The sequence below is a fragment of the Hylobates moloch genome, unplaced genomic scaffold (genome assembly GCF_009828535.3).
Source record: "Hylobates moloch isolate HMO894 unplaced genomic scaffold, HMol_V3 SCAFFOLD_16, whole genome shotgun sequence".
Lineage (NCBI taxonomy): Eukaryota > Metazoa > Chordata > Mammalia > Primates > Hylobatidae > Hylobates > Hylobates moloch.
This window is the reverse complement of record NW_026652291.1, coordinates 4925118-4933908: the sequence shown is the minus strand read 5'-3', so window position 1 is coordinate 4933908 and position 8791 is coordinate 4925118.

Genomic DNA, 8791 nt, shown 5'->3' with positions numbered 1-8791 from the left:
CGTGGCTTAGTGGATGTGGCTGTGGGCTGCACCAACAGAGCTTGCTGGAAATCCACCCTTTAGGGTGCTGGGGAGGCTGTTCATGAGGAGATATCTGCTACAAACCCACCCCAGAGAGAGCGGAGGGAAGCTGCCAACTGCGTTCACCGCACTGCTGGAGAGGCCGCCCACACTGCAGGAGCCTGCCCAGCCAGCACCCAGAACCAGCAGGGAAAATCCCTGCCTCCTCTTCTGTCTCTCCAGCGCCCTCTGCTGACAAAGCTTAACGTGGTGTCAGCAGGCAAAGAAAATCACAAAGGCACCAGCTCACTTTTTAATACAACAGCCAATGCAGGGCAGATTCAGAGCTGGGAGACAATAAATTGATAACTGGCACGGTCCACCCCTTTGGCTACTCACCTTCCATGTGTACTACACACATTTGGACTCCTGTACAGCAGCAAAACAACTTTATATCTCCACCTAACAAGATGCAGCTATAGATCTTACACGTGACAGTTTCTGCCCTCTCTCTGAAATGAGGAGACATGCAGTCCAGCAGCTAGTGTTTCTGTCACTATGTGAATTACTCCTCAAATTCATTTGCATTTCCACTAAATATTTTATTACCTGCACACTAAACTGTGAAGTTAACTTCCAACCGTTTGGATATAAAATAAAAATGGGAAGGAGGGGGAAGAAAATAATTAGTCTAGGCTGGGTGTGGTGGCTCACGCCTTACCAGCCTCTGCAGCGATGGGAAATACATTTCTGTTGTTTATAAGACACTTTTTTGTGGTATTTTGTTATAGCGGCCAAGATGGACTAAGACAGAAAATTGTTATGGAGAAGTAGAGGTGCTGCTGTAACACATACCTAAAAATGTGGAAGTGGCTTTGAAACTGGGTAATGGGTACAGACTGCCAAGAGTTTTGAGGTGCATTCTAGGAAAAGCCTACATTGCTGTGAGTGGACCATAAAGGGGATTTCTAGTGAGGGCCCAGACGGGGAGGAGCAGAGCTGCAGAAAAAGCCTCCAGCTTCTTAGAGAATACCTAAGCAGTCATTAACAGAAGTTGGTAGAAATATGGATGGTACAGGCCATTCTGATGAACTCAGACAGAAGGAGAAATGTATCATTGACAAGGAAGGAAAGGCCACCCTCGTTACAAAGAACTTGGCTGAATTGTGTCCATCTTCTAGTGTTTTGCGGAAGGTAGAGCTTGTGAGCAATGAAATTGGATATTTGATAGAGGAAATTTCTAAGCAAAGTGTTGAAGGTGTAGCCTGGTTTCTCTTGACTGCTTATAGTAAACTGTGAGAAAACAGAAATGATTCAAAGACAGAATTTTCAATCAAAAGAGAAGCAGAACTTAAACATTTGGAAAATTTTCAGCCTATCCATATTGGAAGAAATGACAAAACGTATTGGAGAGAGAACAAGGATGTGGCTAAATGACTGATAATAGATAAGTGTGGGCCGGGCACTGTGGCTCATACCTGTAATCCCAGCACTCTGGGAGGCCAAGGCAGGTGGATCACCTGAGGTCAGGAGTTCGAGATCAGCCCAGTCAACATGGCGAAATCCTGTCTCTACTAAAAATACAAAAATTCGCCAGATGCAGTGGCACATGCCTGTAGTCCCAGCTACTCAGGAGGCTGAGGCAGGAGAATTGCTTGAATCTGGGAGGCAGAGGTTGCAGTGAGCCAAGATTATACCATTGCACCCCAGCCTTGGTGACAGGAGAGAAACTCCATCTCAAAAAAAAAAAAAAAGAGATAAGTATGGGTTGGCCATCTCAACAGAAGCCAGGATCTATTCATTAAGACAACAGGAGAGATTAGTCAACCGTCTAAACCAGGGGTGTCCAATCTTTTGGCTTCCCTGGGCCACATTGGAGGAAGAACTGTTTTGGGCCACACAAAAAATGCACTAACACTAACCATTGCTGATGTACTAAAAAAAAAAAATTGCAAAAAAAAAAAAAATCTCATAATGTCTTAGGAAAGTTTATGAATTTGTGTTGGGCTTCAAAGCTGTCCTGGGCCACATGAGGCCTATGGGCCACGGGTTGGACAAGCTTGATCTGAACAGAAGCCAGAACCTGTTGTCCAAAATGATGGAAGCATTGGGGTCTGTCCTTTCCCTCACAGGCCCAGAGTACTAGGCCCTGGAGGGCAGAATGATATCAAAGGAGGGGCCGCCGTCACTGCCATACTGCATTGCAGCTTCCATTTCCCTCCATGCACTCCATTGCTGAGCTCCTTATCCACCCCAGCCGTGGCTTCTGCAGGCCCTAGTGTGGCATACACTGTGCCCAGCAAAGCTGTAGAGGCTTGGCTGCCTCCCTCTAGATTTCAAAGGATACCCCAAAGGGTCTCAGGGCCCAGAGAGAGAAACACTGTGATAGACCATCATAGACAGCCCCTGCTAGAATAATACCCACCACAGCCAGGGAGTGGGACCGTCTCCACAAACCCAGACCAGCAGAGCCACTGGAATGTGATTCTAACCTGGGAGTGCCACAGGCATGAAATCCCAACCTGTGAGAGCTGTAGTATGGGGTGTGCCCAGCAAGCCATGGGGGCAGGGCCACCACCATGGTGTGTCCAACAGGCAGGATCCCCACCCCAGTGAGCCTGGAGGGCAGATCACCAAGCCAAAGCAGATTATTTTTGAGCCTTAAGGTTTTTGGTCTTGGCCGGGACCCGTCACTCCTTCCTTCTTTCCTATTTTTCCATTTGGGAATGGGAATGTCTATCCTATGCCAGTTTTACCATTGTATTTAGGAAGCACATAACATGTCTGATATCGCAGGCTCCCAGCTGGAGAGCAATTTGCCTCAGAATGAATCACACCTTGGGACTCATCCATATCTGATACAGATGATATTTACATGAGACTTTGAACTTTAGACTTTTGAGTTGATGCTGGAACAAGTTAAGATGTTTTGGGCAATTGGGATGGAATGAACGCATTTTGCATGCAAGAAGCACATTAAATTTGGGAGGCCAGGAGAAAACTGCTATGAAGTGAATGTTTATGTCCCTCCAAAATTCATATGCTGAAATCTTAGCCCCCGTGGTGGTGGTGTTAGGTGATGAGACCTTTGAGAGATGCTATGGTTTAAATGTGTCCCCCAAAGTTTGTGTTTTGGGAACTTAATACCCAATACGACAATGTTGGGAGACAGGGTCTGATAAAAGGTGATTAGGTCATGAGGACTCTGCCTTCATGAATGGATTAATGCCATTACTGTGGGAGTGAGTTAGCTATCATGAGAGTGGGTGTGTTATAAAAGTGAGTTTGGATCCCCTTCCTCCGTTACTCTTGCCCTTGCTCTTCTGCGTTCCACCATGAGATGACACAGCACGAAGGCCATCACCAGATGCTGGCACCATGCTGTTGGACTTCTCAGTCTTTAGAACTTTGAGCCAAATACATTTCTGTTTATAATAAATTACCCAGTCTGTGATAGTCTGTTACAGCAACACAAAATGGACTAAAACAGGAGATTAGATGATGAGGGCAGAGCCCTCATGACTGTGATTAGTGCCTTTATTAAAAAAAAAACAAAACCCCAGAGTGCTCTTTACCCCTCCCACCATGTGAGAACACAACGAGAAGGTGCTGTCTATGAGGAAGCAGGTCCTCACCAGACACAGAATCTGCTGGTGCTTTAATCTTGGACTTTCCAGGCTTCAGAACTGTGAGAAATCAATTTCTGTTGTTTATAAGCCATTCAATTTGTGGTATTTTGTTACAGCAAACAGGCTAAGACACCATTACTACTGGTCACAGGAGAACTAAGAGAGGTGCCCTGGAGAATCCTCTGAGTTTCAGATATGTTCCTCCCTGTCCTCATTGTGTAGCAGCAGCCCAGTTTCCCCTTGCTAATCAAGATCAATCACTCCAGCGAGTAGAGTCATTTCTTTTCCTTTCTTTTTGTGTTGATTCAGTGGCTTAAGGAGTCCAAAACAGCCAGGTGATAGCCTCATCTTCCAATTCAGAGAAACCATTGCTGTGTCCGTTGGTGGCAGGGTTCCACCTGACTTCTGAACAGTACAAACTGGGAAGCTCCACAGAGTGTGGTAGGTATGAACACCTCTGCTTCTTGTAAGTGACATTAATCTCTCGAATTCCCCTGGGATAAAGTGTAGCTTCTGGTTCACTCACTTAGATGGGAGTGGAAGTTTTCACTAAGTCCTTCTTGTGATAATGGCCCTCACCACATGGGTCACAGAGCCAATGTGGGGATGCTGACAGTTGCTAAGTATGTCTCCTCCAATTCTACATTTAAGAGCTGGAGAGATAACTACTGGTGGGGGTGGGGTCCATGGACCAACTGGGCCCACTGTGAACCAGACCTGAGTTAAGACTCCATCTATCATCTTCCCACTGTCCACCTCCTTGTAGATTGCTGGGGCACGGTGGGATTTTGGACCCTCAGGAATTAGTATTAGTTCAGAACCACTGTCTAGCAATCCTCAAACCATCTAGGCATTTCCTTCCCCTGTTGCACACTCCCTGTAGTAAAAGGCCACAGGTCCCCCGGATATGGCTTGGAGGAAGGTTGACAGTGTGCACAGCCATGCTGACCTCCCCTTCAACCAAGTCGCTCAGGGTCTATGAATTTGTTGAGATCTGGAAGTCGGGTAAGAGGCCATGATTCTTCATTGCAACAACTCAAGTCAGACTTCAGGCTACCAGGCCTTGCGCTCTCCCCGTTGTGTTTCCTGTTTAAACCAAGGCTGTGGCAGGCTGCCCATCTCTTTCACTCCCGGGGACACCATGATGAATTAGCCACCACCAAAGATCTGTGTGGGCCAAGGCATGTTGATTGCTTGTGCGTCCCTGCTCTCCGTGATGCTAGATGTACCCACTTTGTCTTTGGCAGTGAAGTGATGATGCCACTTGGCTTCTGCCACTCTGCAATCTCATCATTCCCATTGAAATCAGGGCATGCAGCTCGGTGGCAGCATCCCCTGCTGTCATGCCTGGCCTAAAAAGGACTGCAACCACAGAGATTTTCAGGGATGCGGGCGTGCCGCTCACCACTGTTATTTTTCAATTCCTCAGTGAAGGAAGTGTCTCCTGGGCCCTCTTGCAGAACATAGTAGAGGGATGGGTGTGCAGGTTTCACTTGATAGATCCAGCCCAGCATTCCTATCCTCTAAGCCTTTGGGTTCCCTCTTCCACCTCATGCCAGGGAAGCTCTGCCATCTCAATCTCATTACCTGAAGATCATGGGGGAGTCCAGGCTTTAGTCAAGAACCAACCAAATAATCTGTTAGATCCACCTTCTGCTGGTGGCAGGAAAACTTCCAATGATCCCTGTCTCCTGCTATTCATTCCTGTATGTAACTCCCTTCCTTTGAGTACAGGTGGGCTTGTGACATGCTTCAAACCAATAGGATATGACCAAGCTGATGGGTGGTCAGTGCTGTGTTTAGCTTCTATAAGGTGGTGGCAGGCTCTCAGTTGCCTTCTCAGCATGCAGGCTTTGATAAAGTTAGTGGCCATGCTGAAGAGGTCCATGAGGGCAGCCTTCAGCCAGGACCACCTAGTAACTGAGGCCTTCAGCCCAACGGCCTGCAGGGAACTGACTCCTGCAACAACCTCGTGTGCCTGGAAGTGGACGGTTTCCCGGGGAACCCTTCTGATGAGACTGCAGCTCTGGCTGACACCTGGATTGCTGCCCTGTGAGAATCCTGACCGAGAGGAGCCACTTCAGCCATGCCCAGGTTCCTACCCCGTAGAAGCTGTGAGATTAAAAGCGTGTGCTGTTGTAAGCCTCGAAGTTTGTGGTAATCTGATACACGGCAATAGATGATTAATGCATAGTTACACAAACTAGCACATTGGATTCAGATTTTCTAGTAAGTGCAGCTATGCCAAAGCATTTAGCCTGGTCTAATGTTGCATTAATATTTCTCCGTCCGTGATCCAACACCCTTAGAATCCACTCTGCACACGGTACCCAGGTTTCTGCCCACATATATAAGCAAAGTCTTGTAATTCTTTTGGTGGTAAAGTGTGTACTTGCCCCTGCAGCATGCTGGGATTCGAGCCCAGCTGTGGGTCTAGTGGCAACAGGGTGGCTGTGAAGGATCTCGAGATGAATGGGCATCTCCTTCTAGGGCATCTGCCCTGGGTGAGTTTATCCCATGGTTTTCAAGCAGAGGAGAGCCAGTCTCTTCTGACATGAGATGGGTAGCTGCCTCCACTTGCAAGGAGGCTCCGTGTGACTTGGGGACTCAAGATTGACAGTCTCATTTGGATCCAATCAGATGTTTTCATTCCAAGTTTTGAGATCTGATTCTTCACTAATCAGGGCTCTAACTTTCACATGAGAAACTTGTTGAGGGCACGAATTCAATTGTTATACCTCAGCAGCCTGCGCAATTAAAGCTTGTGTCTGATTTTCATCAGCATCAGCCCTGCAGCTAAATGAAATAAGAGCCTCTTTTACAGCTGTCACCGAAGCTCGCTGGTTCTCAGACTGTGACTTGAGCTGAAGGCTAACGGATCCAAGCTTTTCATTTTCTCTTTGCGAGAGCTTGCGTACACTCAAAAGAATCCATACCTCACCAAAATCTTTATAGTCATCGTTACTGCCATAATGGTCAAGTTCAGGAGCCACGTGGGTTCCTTAGGAGCCACTTCATCGCAATCAACAGCAGGTGACAGTTGATTAATGGCAATGCTGCTGCATATAGGGGTCACTAACATCCCATTTCCCACTGGCAAGGAGCTCAGCTCTGTGTTCAAGCCCAAAGGCATGACCAAACCAATCCCCAAATCCCATCCATCACCTGGAACCACTCTTGGTACCAATTTTGTATCAGTCAGGGTGCATCTGCCCCCTTCCCACAGCCTTTAGCTAGTGGTCCCCACGCAGCCTGTGGGGCGTGCAGGAGATGATGTGGCCCCCTGTGGATGAGAAAATGGAGGCTTGGGGAGGGGAAATAGTCTCCAAGATCACCCAGTGAAGACACCTCTGATTCGGAGCTTGAACCCAGGTCTCTGGGCTACAAACTCGGCGCTCTGGCTGCTGGGAGACACTGCCTCCTGGTGGCCGCCCCGGTCACAAACAGCTGGGGATGGAGTTCTCGAGGTGGCTTCAAGCAAATTTCCTGGGGGGCGGCCACATCCCACGCAGCACACACCCCAGAGAGCCTCTTCTCACCCTGGCTCCCCGCTCCTCTAGGAGCAACTTGGGGGATCCCTACACATTTAATCCCTACTGTGTGCTAAGTAGTGAAGATGGTCGTTCATGTCACCCTCCCTGCAACCTTGCAAGGTGAGTGCTATCACCTCCAACTAAGCAGGGTGGGGGTGACGGGACAAAACGAGGCTCAGAGAGGCAAAGAGACTTGTCCAAGGCCACACAGTTGGAAGGCACCAATGTGGGGGCTTGAATCACAACCAGAGGAAAGATACGCCCAACATTCCTGTCCCTTGGCTCTGGGAGCCCCCGTGGAGGCAGAGGTGGTGCAGGAGTGGGTGCACAGGTTGGCTCCTCAACAGAATGCCAGTCCAGGCTGGGTAAACCATGGGTGCTCTGGGGGGTGGGGGGTTTCCCTCCTGCTGTGGGGCTTCCTGAAGGAATCGTGGTGGGAAGCAGGGGTTCCCCTTCAAGGGGGCGGGGGAGACACTCTGGAGTGACATTTGCCACCTACCGCTCTGTAATGATCAGAGTGGGAGTAAATGGAGCTGGGCCTCAGAGTAATTGGCCGGGGAACCCTGAGTCTCGGCTTGGCCCAGGGTCACAAAGGTCCCCAAGTTAATGAAGCAAACTCTCCCCACAGTGTCAGAGGCCGCCTTCAGCACCCCTGCAGAGGACGAAACTTTCAGCAGCAGCTTTTCAAGGTTCCAAAAAGAAAGAAGGTGGGGGGTGGGGGGGCAGAAAGGGAAGGCGTTGTTTTCATGCCTCTTGCTTCATTTGCATAAGGTGAAAAATGTTTCCATAGAAACAACCAGAGTCTGTAATTTTTGAATAACGATTTCTGCACACAGCACAACCTGTCTTTTCCAAAGGGGAATTAAGAAATTCTCAACAGCGTTTCTTACCACAACAAAAGGCAAAGTTTCCCAATTCTAGGATTGCTGCTCCAGAAGGGAGGGCCTTGGCTCCAGCCCCTGCCCCCTCTCAGCCTCAGTTTACTCCTCCTGTGAAATGGGGAGAATGAGGGTGGAATTAGACTCAGCAGGGATGAAGCCGCCTGCACCGTGGAAGGGGCGGGCGGTCGCTGGAGTGAGATGGGATTCCTGTGTCGGGGCTGGGAGGCAGCAGGGCCGGGCAGCGTTGTGAGGAGCTTTCCAGAAGAGGCGGGGGCAGGGGCTGAGGACCCGAGGACCACCCAGGCCACACGGAGAGTTCCCCGCCCGACCCTGCCCCCCGGGGTCTCCTCTGCCGCGAAGAGCGTTGGTGCAGGACCCCGGCGTGCAGCGCAGCGGACCCGGCTCACCTGAGCGAAGGCTGCGGCCTCGCTGGGCGCCTCTGCCCCCTTGTGGCCCGAGGCCACCGCAGCACCCACTTGCCCGGGGCACTGACCTGCGTCGCTGGCTCCGCCAGGGCCTGACCTCCCTCCTGGTGCCTTTGCAGAGGGGAAGCAGCCACAGGGCCTGGGAGTGGGGTTGGGCTGGGAGAGGGACCCCAGGATCCTCTGGCCACATGCCCTCCTCCCAGGCCTTGGCACACGTGGTGCCACGGAGGGGCTCCCTGGGGCATCTCGGGAAGTGCAGATTCCCGGGCCTGCCTCTGCAGGTCTGACTCAGGAGGCCAAGAGGTGACGGCTAAAGTGGAGAG